We start from the raw sequence: 13460 nt of genomic DNA on the forward strand, positions 1-13460 counted from the left end.
ATGCATAGCAGTTGCAGTGCCATTCAGAGTTTTAAATCGCAAAGATCTTATGGGCACTGCCACTGCGCCCGTTACCCTGAGACATAAGCTGAGAAGTCCCAGGTGTCAGTAATTTCACCAGCACCCTTACCCTTCTAAACCGGAACGCATTAATGCTCACATTACTGCTAGGCAGCAGAAATAGGTAAGATGGCAGTACTTCCCGGGACGAACTCTTTCACAAGGAGCTGCTACTATAAAGTAAATAGTACACTTGCAGATGTTTTACGTTTAGAAATGCGTAACTATGGTACAAATAGGTATATATGATAACTTCTTAGTACTTATGTGTACCATATTTTAGTAATTGGTCCAAAAAAAGCATTTTCCCAATTTCACAACCCAAATCATTCGGTTTGTATGTTTTGTAAGACCAAAATCGTATGCACACACTGAATAGTAAACGGCTTCTGCTCGTAACCTTGTTAAACAGAAGGTCTATTTGTAACATCTAAACTGAAATTGAAAGTAAAAGGTTGACCTTTTCCCGAACAATTTCGTATCGGACTTGGGGACTTTCCGGGATGGGACCCTATAACTTTTGTTGCGATTTCCCACTTCGCCAAGCCGCCGTGATCGAACAGAATGATAAATGAGCAACCTTTTCAAATTGAAGTGATTAATAAAGACTGCTGAAACTGATTCGTAAGAAAAAACCGAGTAGGACAAACCTTATTTTTCTCCTCTCTGTCTTTCTTCATTGATTGCTATAGTTACTTTAAAGAAAAGGACTATATTTAGAATTAGATCAAAAACATAGAGTGTAAGTGTTACCTTAGGCGTAAATTACAATATATTAGCATTGGACTTTGGACTAGCTTATCATAAGTGGCATAAAGATAAATGATAGTATATTGATGACTCATTCATCATTAATGTGTGACCGAGACTATAGAGGAATGAAAATATATTCAATATACTTAATTATTCTCAATTCGACGTGTTTTTTTTTGTGTGTATGTTACGCGTTTTTTTGTGTGTATGTGTGTATGTTGTGAACCGATTTTGAAGATTGAATGGTTACCTTCCTGGACTGCCACGCAAAGGTCCCGGGCCGGAAGAAATATTTGTATCGCTTACATTTATTTCTTGTAATAATATAGTTTGTAATTTATGGTTGTCTATGTGTGTGTCCACACACACACACCTGTGCACAGTGCCATGGCACCCGCGATGCAGGGAACCCCTTGTGCGGGGGGTTATGAGTGTATGCGTTATTGGTCCCATTTAAATTTGAAGAAAATATTCCACCTCTAAGGGTGGCAAACTAGGGAATGTAACCGGTTTCGCATACTTTTCGGTAACTGATTTCAATAACACTTGGCAAACAGATGTAATTCCACAAACTTTTGAAGTCGGTTTTTTTTTATAAAAAGGTTATTATTGTCAAAGTACTAATGGAGTAGTTTCAACCACACCATGAATTTCTCTACATAAGATCTGTTGACTAGTTCCGTAGCTCAGTTAGGAGAGCGATTACCCAAGATTGCATTAGACAAGAATATCGCTGATTCAAGTTCAGCCAGATCGAAAGAATTTTTCTTTGAGTTTATTCGATTTTTGTATCAATTATTTAAATATGTCAATTATAATTTTCACTTAGGCCTTTTCCCTGAACTTTTGTGCATTTAATTAGCACCTCAGAAAACATTTAATATCACAATTGTTATTAAAACGTCATATAAATTCACACCATCACGTATACACGTCAAGTTAATCGCTTTTGGAGCATAAATCATTTCTCATGTCTACCCACCGTAAAAATACTATAGAGCATTCATGAACAATAACAATTATGCAATTCTTGAATAGCATAATAAAGACCTTTACTTACAATCGAATATTTTGTTTAATAGGCAACCTTCATAAATAACATTTAATTTGTTTGCTTTAGATTAAAATCACAAATACTAAGATAGTGAAACTCAAATTGTATTTGTATGTATGATACCAAGTGACGGGCAAAGAAGTCGTGGGCCTGATAGTAAGCGACACGGCTGTCCGTAACAGTTGCAGTGCCACTCAGAGCCTTAAATCGCAAAGATCTGGGGCACTGCCACCGCGCCCGTTACCTTGAAACATAATTTGACAAGTCCCATGCGTAATTTCATTAGTAGCACCCTTACCCTTCAAAATCAAAAACGCAGTAATGCTCACTTTACTGTTAGGCGACAGAAATAAGTAAGTTGGCAATACTTCCTTGGACAAACTCTTTCACAACTCCTTGTGCTACTAAAATGAAAATAGAATCAAGATATATATACCAATATAGAATAGAGCTCCCTCTAGTGCTACTAAAATGATATTAAACTTAAAATGACCATTTAAAATTGTAAATACACGTATATATAGTATAAAAACATGGTGAGAATTGTACGGTAAATTATTCGGAGTTTTCATCTGAATTTATATTCACATATATTTTAATACTATTAGCTGCTTTTTGATTTTAAGTTATTAGTTTAGTTTATCAGTTTTAACCTTGACTAAAATTCCATTAAAACTACGTGTGATAGTTTGAATGGACCCTAGCATATCTGCCATCGAGGCCGATTGCCTCATCTGCTCCAAATAGATCAATGTTTCGACACCGATGGGCCTTGTCTCGGTCACATTCTGTGTGTTTGTATGTGTCATTGTTATGTATTTGTTTGTAAACCTGTTTGTTTATGTTCAATTACACAAACTTCCATTAACTTTAATGCTTAAGAAGTTTTACTTTGATAAATTAGAGTGTAGTTATTATATGTATTTTATGACAGGTTCGGTTTAAGTTCTATCATGCTACTTATTGTAAATATAAACATTTAACAAAGAAGTACTTTTGAACAAATGTTCGAAAAATGAAAAATAACAAACAGACATACCGCACAGTGCGGACAATGCAGTACAAAAAATAAATTTGCGGTATATCCTCTCTAATGATCTATTGGTATTTCTTTCGTGATTTTTGGCGATTGTTTGATAGATCAAATCTATTATGGCACTTGTGTCGTAACAAAGGTAAAGGTACCTTATTAAAATATGTTAGAGAGCACTAATTAAATTGTTATAGGATATTTAAATTCCAGTTTGAGTTACAACTCAAAAACTACACTAAGGTGCCTAACGCTAATCATCATGATTTTCGAAATAATTCTTAACTAGATACGAACAATTTAATTTTATATTTTTTTCTTTCTAAGGGTGCGTTCCGATTATATCGTAACGACAGATAATCATATAGTTTAATGTGTCGAAGCTTGTGTATTTTAATGAAGTTGTTCACACATAGAACACGATTAATTGTCGTTCAAAACTTTTTGTCGTTCACAACTTTTTGGCGTTACGACGACAGATTGTCGTGACAATGGGAAGATCTGGGACGACAGTCGTCAGACGATAAATATAATTTAAAAAAAAATTATAAATAAATATATAAAAATAAATATAAAGATAAAAATGTGACGACAGACAATCGCAGCTTCAAACGATTGTGTCGTGTAAACGACAAAGCGGCTGCCGTGAACCGATATATTGTCGTCACCGTTATCTAGTGGGAACTAGACACGACAGTCGTTCAACGATAGAATAAAGGTCCACGACTCAGTCACGACAGACAGTCGTGATATAGGAACAGGCTAGAAGCGACTGTCGTCAAACGATAAATAAAATAATACGACATAATGGAAGTGCGCCCTAAGTTTTCTGAAATATCACTAATACACGAGCAATAGTTCTTATTTCGCATATCAAAGTGGCACTTTCATATAATTATAACAAAGTAAGTTTGGCTTGACGCCAAGGGATATCCATGCAAGATCTTGGCCCCGCGTAGCTGTGCCTATTAACATAATCATCTATGACTCTTCTCATTTCCACCGTAATACGCATGCTGCGTAGTGAGACAATGAAGTCTATCTATTCTTGGCTAGACAAATAAATACCTTCATACCTAAATTGTGTAGATATGTCATGCTTTCAATCATTGATGTGGGTTACAGACTTTTTATAGTGTTACAAACAGTCAGACTATAAAGATGATGGTAAATGCTTAAACACTGTCTAAGTTATTTGCAGTACCCATGAAAGAAGTATCCTTGCTGGTACTTGGTACTTGGTGTAAACGGGCTGGTATATATATCTTGATTCTATTTTCATACAGAAATTTGCATGGATAATAATAATTCAGTCCGTAAGTGTGATTAAAACTGGTTTTAAAACGGGCTAAAATAGCAGAAATAATAATAATAATTTAACTGACATCTGGGACGTGGCCTCCACGGACATAATCCCAATTGTTTTGGAGCCTCGCTAGCAGCTCGAGGCGGTTGAGTTTCTGTGGTGTGTCGTTTCCAGCACAAATGCAGAAGGCCGTCCTGTTTGGTACAATACGACACATATTGTTTGCCAGATCTTGAACCTGTGTCCCTGGCCCCGGCCGACTGTATCATTGCCGGGAAATACAGACCCCTGCTATTTAAAATTTCTAAATTAATCTTTTAGATCATGAGAAAGACGAGTGAAAGACGATATATATCAACGACGATAATCTATCAAATAACGTTCAGTGTTTTTCTTTCTTATACTAATGGTGTGATCAAAATCATAATATGCGCAAATAAAAGAACATTATTGAACCTAATAATTTTCTCACGAAAATTTTTAAATCAATAAATATTATTAATTAAATACCAATCTTTTATTTCTATAATTGCTGAAATGAAACAAAATAAAATAGATTATGCCACATTAGTGCCTTAGTAGGAACGGTAAATATAAAAACTTTTATACGACAACTAGATCGACCATGAAGCATAAGATCTTAATTCCCCTGTGCCTGCGATTGTGCTGGCTCTCGCATCCCTTTAATCCGGAACATAGCTGCTTTGCGGTGGAAACAAGTTAGACAGTGAATAGCTATTTTGCTAATGAAACCCTACCATAAGTAAAAAACCCTGTATCTTATAAAAGTTACTTTTGTATAGAATTGTACTGTATACATATTATGTAGCAAATACATTTTTTAATAAAAGTATAGAAAGTCCAAAGCAATACCCATATGTTTAAGTTTTATTTGGATCACTGTATGTGGTTCTATCAATATATCTATTTTTTTTATAAAAAAATGTGTGTCGCGGGTGCCATGGACAACCATAAATTACACCCAAACTCACGAGAGAAATAAATGTAGGCCATACAAATATTTCTTCCGACCCGGGAATCGAACCTGGAACCTCTGCGTGGCAGTTCGGCATGGTAACTGTTCGGCCACCGAGGCAGTTAATTTAAGAATGTTTAAAAAATCTATAAAAGTACTGTTGCACATCTCGTATTTCAGCCGCCATAAGGTCTTACCATAAGGCGCACTTGTTCGTCCCGTCACTTAATATCATAACAAAAACAACTAAGCAGACAGGTACTGTGGAATGCGACTTATGTGGATACTATGGCCCCCTCCAATGAGATCCGCCGCCAAAGCAGACGAGAACAGCAAAAGACTCAAATGCGGCAACATCAACGTTGTACCTTTTGCGGTAGAAATCCTTGGTCCTTGGGAGCCACACGCGAACAACTTCCTATGGAGTTTTCATTTAACTTCCTTGAAGCTTTCGGTGACCAGAGTACTGACTACATCAGCATAAGAATAAGCTTAGCCTAAAGGGGAAATGTTATCAGCTTTCTGGGCACAATAGGCCAAGGATTGGCTCTAGATGAAATGTTCTAATTTTCCTAGACGAGTTAAAGAAAAACTTAAGAAAATTTTGTACACTATTTCTTTTATTTTATGCCGTTTACATCACTTTTATCCTTTAAATCTGCTATAATCATAAAATGTATTTTAAAATCAATTTGGTTTCGTAGAGTACTTACCTACTTACTTTTAATGGTGGACCGACCGAAATGCTATTTTTTCCTCTGCAATTCGAAGACGCTATTGCAGTTTGTTGTCTCTTGAGATACGGAATATTTTTTTAACATTTTTTAGTTTGATTTAAAAATTTTTCCAGGCGTAAAAGTTTGCATTCACGTTTTATTAGATGAGAATTAAAACAAACTTTAGTATATCTTAATAGAAAAACACCAAAACAAACGAAAGTTCTGAACATATCTTTAAATGACATTGTATAGTAAGGTCTGTAATCTTATCGGGAAATCTGAGATACACATCAACAAAGGCAATCATGTTTGATATTTTATTGAAAGTAAATACAGACTACATAACAACACCTACGCAGATAAGGACGTAAGTAATACACATTTGTTACGATAAACAAAATAAAGTATTATTTTTTTTAAACACACTAATTACTAAACAAGTTATAATAATGTGAATTCGTCACAGGAAAAGACAATAATATTATTTTTCTAGAGTTATTTTCGGAGTAACTATATGGTTTTCTCCTCGGCGTTGATCATAAGACAATAACAATATTATAGAGAAACAGTATCAGTATCACAGTTCTTATAAATCAGATGTATTGTATGTCTTCAGGTGAAGGAAATGATACATCTGTAGAAGCGACATTACTTTCAATTTCTGTGAATATCAATCTGTGTATTACAGCTAAATAAACCGCCACTGAAGGCTCCATTTTTATTGCTGCAAAACGGACGCGATTTTTGTAATCTTAGCATAATGAACTTTATATCAATTGTATAATTACAAACTAGATAGAGTCAAAAATAGGTCGCGTGTGTTCCGGGAATTTTTGCGCAGCCCCAAGAATTTCCCTACAATTTCATAACAAAAATTCGTTTCCTTGCCGTTTTGCGGCAATGTAAATTCGTCTTACTTCAACCAAATAAGTTGTTGATCATTAAGACAACTTCTTACACTGGGTTTTTCATAAAATAGTAACAATCTCAGAGGACTATATTACTAACATCGTAAACAACAACTATTGCTCCATAGCTTTACAAAATATATTAAATTTACCGAAAGTAAGTTTTTGTTGTACCATTTGATGCTTTTTAGATCTGTATTAAGGAGTAAGTTAATAAGTTGAAACACGCAAACGTCCTCTCCAACTACCCTCACCACCGCCTCCTACGTTTTGGATCGGACTGGTATTTACACTAGCGTTCCTTTTGTTACCTCACAGAGTTATCATCGTTTAGAGCTATTTATTTAATTTCCTTTTTGTACGAAACTAAAATGTGATGAATTATTAGAACAAAAGTTGTTGCTTATGTTAGTAACATAGTCCTGCGATGTTGTTAGTATTTTACAAATAATTCTATATACGTACACATGAGTAAAACCAAATGAGTTTGAAGTGAGAACAACAAACCTTTACTAGAATCAATTATGTAGTTCTGGGTAATACCCGAAAGACTTATAAATGTAAAGTATCTTGAAAGTTCCTACACGAAGAGCGACTTTTTAGTTGAACGTACGTGTGCAAAAATCATAGAACATGTAGAAGTACTTAGTGAGCGTGTGCCAACAGTACGCGGAGTTTCGCATACTTGAGCTCGGTCCACCATTTTCGCTTTGTACATTATGGTAGTGTCATTATCTCGCACAGAACCTCAAAATTTGGAAAACACTTTAATTTGCTACTTTGGAGTTCAAAAGTGATAGTCGCACCTGTAATATTATCCATGGTGGTGTTTCAAATATTATCATCGTTAAGCCTTATTTTATTAATTTTAATTATAAATTATAATATAAAATAATATTATCCATGGTGGTGTTTCATACATTATCATAGAAACCTTATTCTACTTAATTTTAATTAAAAATTATAATTTCCATTGTCTGTTCATCGTAATCAATTTTTTGTTATAAGAAACAAAAATAAACCTCACACTGTTGCAATATGGTCGTCTTTTTTTTTGTTGAAGAACGTTAATAGGCGTTAATTGTACGTCGTCTTACAGCTATTGCCGCAAGATGGCGGCGCATTGAATGAATTATAGGTATTGTCCCTTCAACGATATGCCAACTGGGTAATGTTTAAATTACGTTAACAGTCCAAACTTAGTTACGTCTTTTTAAAGTGAAAACTACGACCAATTATTGTTAAGATTTCATAGTGTTTAACATTATGATAGTGTGAGTTTTGGCGACACCAGTTCAGATAGTAATCGAGGCTTAAGGCCCTTCCATTGTTCTTTTTTAAGCCTCTAACAAGCATGTTTTTCTTTTCGTTATAGTGATAATAGCGATGTCGATCGAAGTAATAATTGTTTATCTGAACATGAAACGAAGGCTCAGTTGTGCTTGTGACGAGAGCTTCCTGTCGATGTGTCCGCACGACTGATGTGGGTCCTGTTTCGTAGATTTTGTGCCGACGCTTGACTCGTACAAAGTGAAAACGTATACTGAATCATTTCTACAAAATATCATATTATGACGTTTATATGAAGTAGATACCAAATTACAAAGTTTATCTTTGTAATTTCCGGAAGTTGGACCGAGAATTGTGGTAACTACCGCGAAAACGAGTCGATCGTTCTTGTGTACTTTATGTGCAGCAATGCTCTCCGCTGTTATTTTATTGGATTAGCATAAAGGTATCTACTTTATGAATTTGCTTCCTTGTTGTGATTTCGAAGTAATCGAATTTCAATAAAGTTACACGAAAAGTTATAGTTTAATAAAAATAAATAAATAGTTTTACTTTTCCGCCCCACACGGAAATCTCATACGTCATTTTAAAAACGTTCCAAAACATGCGTCAGTGTTCCGAAACATTGTTATTTCTAAATTTTTCTTTGTAATACATATGACTATTAACTGGTTGTCTTAAGCCGAACCAGGTAAAGTTGCTGTGTGTGCATAGCTGCTGGCATAGCTCCGCAAGACATCCACAGAACTGTAGCAGGCTCCTGCGAAAGTGACAAAATAGCTATATTTACTCTGCAACCTATGCATAATCACTTCACTCACAGTGCAACGGACTGAGAAGCCGGAAATGTTTCGTCAAATCCTCTGAGCATGAGTGTGCACTGGCGAGGCGACTTATGGCGCGAAAGAGTGCCACCTACCTGTCTCCCGCCTTTTGAGAGTCTTCCTCCCGGACACGACTTGCCATGTCCGATCTGGAATTCTTTAAATAGACTTCGGACTCATGTTGGTCGGAGTACGGACAATTTGTATAGTTAGTTTTTTGGATGGTTCTAACCTTGATTTTTTGTGCGATGCGATTAAAACGATGGCCTACCTCACATCGTGTCCTGCATGCCCTAGCATCTGCACACTTCAGGATATATATAATGGCTGCTACTAGTGACGCGGTGGACGTGGCTGAATTCTGGGCCACATTAAAATAGTGTACGCCATCAAAGTCAAAGATTATTTATTCCATAGGTAAAATAAATTTACACTTGAAAACGTCACGTTTAAGCTACTGCTCGTTCACTACGCTGACCTCCCTGAGAAGAACGAGCAAGAAACTCTAGGGATTGCTCTTTTCAAATAAACTTAAATGCTATGGAATACACTTTGAATCAAATTTGTGTGGATTCTGGAGCCATGTCGTATCATCAATACGATAAGAAGAAATTATTATTTCAAATGATTTAATGTACCTAAGTATATTGAATGTATGAATGTAAATACTTTACTGTACTACTAAACAAATAATATAATATGTTAACAACAATTTAAAATATAAGTGTACATAGGTGTACTTGGGATTTGAGTATTATAGATTTAACTGAGGTTTGAATGTTTACAAAAGATAGTTTCTTTCCTCCGAAATTTATTCAATTTCATATTGTAGAAATGTTTGTTTTCTAAAAAACTGTCAACTCGTTTGTTATAACCCACTTTCTGCCCTAGTGAGATAAACAATTCTTTTAACATTTTTTCAAACAAAGGAGCAATGTTTGTGTTATATTAAAAGGATTAAACTATAACCTGCAATGAGCACGAGTCCGTGCTATAAGGACTTTATTAAGCGAATGTGGGTTTGGGACATCAAAGATCTTCGAAAAGTTATATGTACCTTGTGTGATACTAAGCTTGACAACTCGCATGGTGTCCGATCCGGCGTGTCTTCTGACCTAATGCTCTCCCCTTAAAAATAAATTCGTCTAAGAGTCTATACATTAATACAGATGTTTGAAATTTTAAGAAGTCTATATAATATAATATAAGTTTTATAAGTTATATAAGTTTTAATACAAATTTACTGATGCAACGGTGCGGGCAGCGTTGTGGAAAAGCAAAGTTGCACTAAAGGGATCAAAGGTCACTCTCTCTGAATTCCTTACGAAGTCCCGTCATGTCGTTTTTGTAGCTGCCAGACTAAAATTTGGAGTTACTAATTGCTGGACCTTGGACGGAACCATACATATCAAAACACCGGATGGCAGAAGATACAGGCTGGAGACTATGTCCGAGTTTCTTGCGATTTCTCCAAGTTTTTTTTTTTTTTTATTGTGACTCGGCAAAATGACTGCACCGCGCCTGATGGAAAGTGCGAATACAGTCCAAAGATGAGAGTAACGGATGGAAAACACAAATATCTTCACTCCGTCACTATCATTTTGCCGGTCTGGCCAAATGCTTCTTCACACTACGTTTGAAGGACCCGATGTTATAGAGGGGAGGGAATACATGCGCCGGGAGTTGGTTCCACAATTTGATGGTTCGGCATAAAAACGAATTGCCAAACTTTTTAGTGCGGGACGGTATTGAACTGACCGTCCAACTGTGGCAACGCAGTCCGGCACGGGTGGTCCGCTGATGGAAAGGAGAGGAAGGGATAAGGTTTCAACCTCCTAAGGTTTTAACTCTTCAGAGCACTCACCGTGGTACAGGCGATAGAATACGCTAAGAGACGCTATATCTCTGCGAAGCTGTAACGACTCCGCATGCTCAGTTACATGAGGATCGTTGACAACACGGAAGGCGTAGCGCTGCAGTCCATCTAGGGCATCGAGCAAGTACTTGGCAGAGCCGTCCCAAGGGTGCGAACAGTACTCCATGCTGCTTCGGACCTGAGCTTTATACAACAGAACAGTACCACAGCGAACAAAATGTAGGACCCTCTTTTTTAGTACTTTAATTCTTGGCGTACCTACTTAATTCTGATCTTTTTTGTAATGCAAAATTTTAATTTGCAACATTCGTTTGTTACGATTTTGTCTCTTGACGTCAACTGTCACTAACATCTTTTTCTGACAGTTACATAGCGATTATTCGTTCGGAAACGTGTTTAAATCTGTGATTCGTTTTGTTTTCGCTATGACATGCCAATGTTGCGCCGACATGTTTTATTTTATTTGTATACTTTATTATTAATTTCGTAAACGGAGAAAACTATTAATTTCCGATGCTTTTGTGTCTTGTTTTCTAATTATTTTTTGTCATTGTAAGCTATTCTCTTTCACACTGCTGGCGGGTATAATGAATATTTTGGGTTGTCTTATTATCATCATTATTTTAGTTTTTAAATTTTTATCTTAATTATCTTTTATTTTTTAGTGCTTATTATTATATATTATATTCTCTGTAATTACATACATATTATAATATTATATTAAATGTTGCAAACTAATGCCTACAACAGTAATGACTCTTTGAATGATGGGTTGGATTTTCACTCAGCGTCTTCGCTTTCTGATTCTAGTTTTCATAGTGTGTCTCGACCATTAGATGAACTTCTGGAAGCTAGCTTTTCAGCCGTCGCGAAAAACTTTAACGCAGTCCATATAAATGCACAAAGTATTCCTGCCCATTATGCTGATTTGGTGAGCACTTTCTCAAATAATAAGAATATTCACGCAATATTAGTTTCGGACTCTTTTTTAAAACCATGTCTCCCTTAGTCTTCCTACGAGCTTCCAGGTTTCCATCTCATCCGCAATGATAGGACTGGCAAGGTAGGACTGGTGGTGGGGTTGCTTAAAAGTAATCTTCCTTTCAATATTTTAGATAAATCCCTTTCTCCTTATTCTGAATCATCTGAGCATCTTTTTGTGGAAGTTTTTTTGGGCCATCTGAAGCTCCTTTTGGGAGTTTTTTACAGCCCAAATCTACATATTGATTATTTTAGTAAGTTTTAAACTTTATTGGAAGATTTGGTACCCACGGTTGATCATACAATCATTATGGGTGATTTTAACACCTGTCTGATTAAACACGATTCCCGTTCTACTCAGCTTCGCTCAATCGTGGATTCTACTAATCTTAGCATTCTCTCATCTTCTTCAACGCACCACTTTCCTGGATGCCAGCCATCTTTGTTGGACCTTATTATTGTGTCCTCAACTGACCATGTTAGCGTACACGGTCAATTCCCTGCCGAGGCCTTCTCTTATCATGACCTCATTTACCTGTCATACAGAATCCGTTGTCCTAAGCTTAAGCCTCGGGTGGTCATGCAGCGCAATTTTAAGAACTTTGATGAAGGTAGCTTTATGCGTGACCTTGGCGGTATTGACTGGGACGCTGTTCTTAGAGCCCAAACCATCGACCTGAAGATGGAAATTTTCAACTCGATGCTTATCCAGCTTTATGACATCCATGCTCCACTCCGTCCTGTCCGGCTGAAGCATCTTCCGGCTCTAATGACTAGGCGCAATCTTGCTAAGGTTCGTTATAGAAATGATCCCACTGACGTGACCCACCGTAAATTTAAGGACCTTCGGAACCGTTGCAGCAGGGTATGCAGGGATGCGCAGCGCCGTCACATACATGCCTCAGTTTCTAATGGTGATCCTGCTAAGGTATGGTCATTTCTTAATACCCTTGGTATTGGCAAGTCTAAATCTCCTACTCCTTTTAACCTTGATCCTAACTCCTTGAACTCTCATTTCACAACGCCTTCCTTTTTTTCTACTAGTATTAAGCAATCTACGCTACAGTCGCTCTCTACCGCTTACGACTCACAACATCGGGCTTTCTCTTTTAGGCCCGTGACCGAGGGCGAAGTTGAGAAAAATATCTTGGCCGTTAAATCCAATGCTGAAGGGCTGGATGGAATAAACCGTAAGATGATCTTACACGGTTCTTCTATTCTTGTTCCTATAATTTGCCATATTTTCAACTTTTCTCTCGACACTGGCACCTTCCCGAGCTGCTGGCGTCAAGCTGCTGTAGTACCTATACCTAAAACCTCCAATCCATCTTTACCTTCTCATTTTCGTCCTATTTCTATTCTTCCGTTCCTTTCCAAAGTTCTTGAGCGTCTTGTCCATTGCCAGATCACAATATTCGTGAACTCGTGCAATATCCTTAGTCCTTTCCAATCTGGCTTCCGTTCAGGACATAGCACTGCTACTGCCTTAACCAAGGTATCTGATGACATTCGCGAGGGTATGTCGAATCAACATCTGACAGTATTAGTTCTCTTAGATTTTAGCAACGCGTTCAATACTGTTGACTTTGATATTCTATTAGCAATGCTGAAATCAGTCCTTATGTCAGATTTGGTAGTGGAGTGGTTTCGCCACTATCTCGTTGGGCGTCGGCAATGCGTTCG

General features: G+C 36.7%; 1 protein-coding gene across 1 annotated transcript in view; it reads left to right on the forward strand.

Moving 5' to 3' along the window:
* LOC113238297 overlaps positions 1-13460 on the forward strand; it is a 319493-nt gene that overhangs the window by 89777 nt on the left and 216256 nt on the right. The gene's annotated exons all lie outside the window — the stretch shown is intronic.

The sequence above is a fragment of the Hyposmocoma kahamanoa genome, unplaced genomic scaffold (genome assembly GCF_003589595.1).
Source record: "Hyposmocoma kahamanoa isolate Upper Pololo Valley unplaced genomic scaffold, ASM358959v1 95, whole genome shotgun sequence".
NCBI classification, from domain to species: Eukaryota; Metazoa; Arthropoda; class Insecta; order Lepidoptera; family Cosmopterigidae; genus Hyposmocoma; species Hyposmocoma kahamanoa.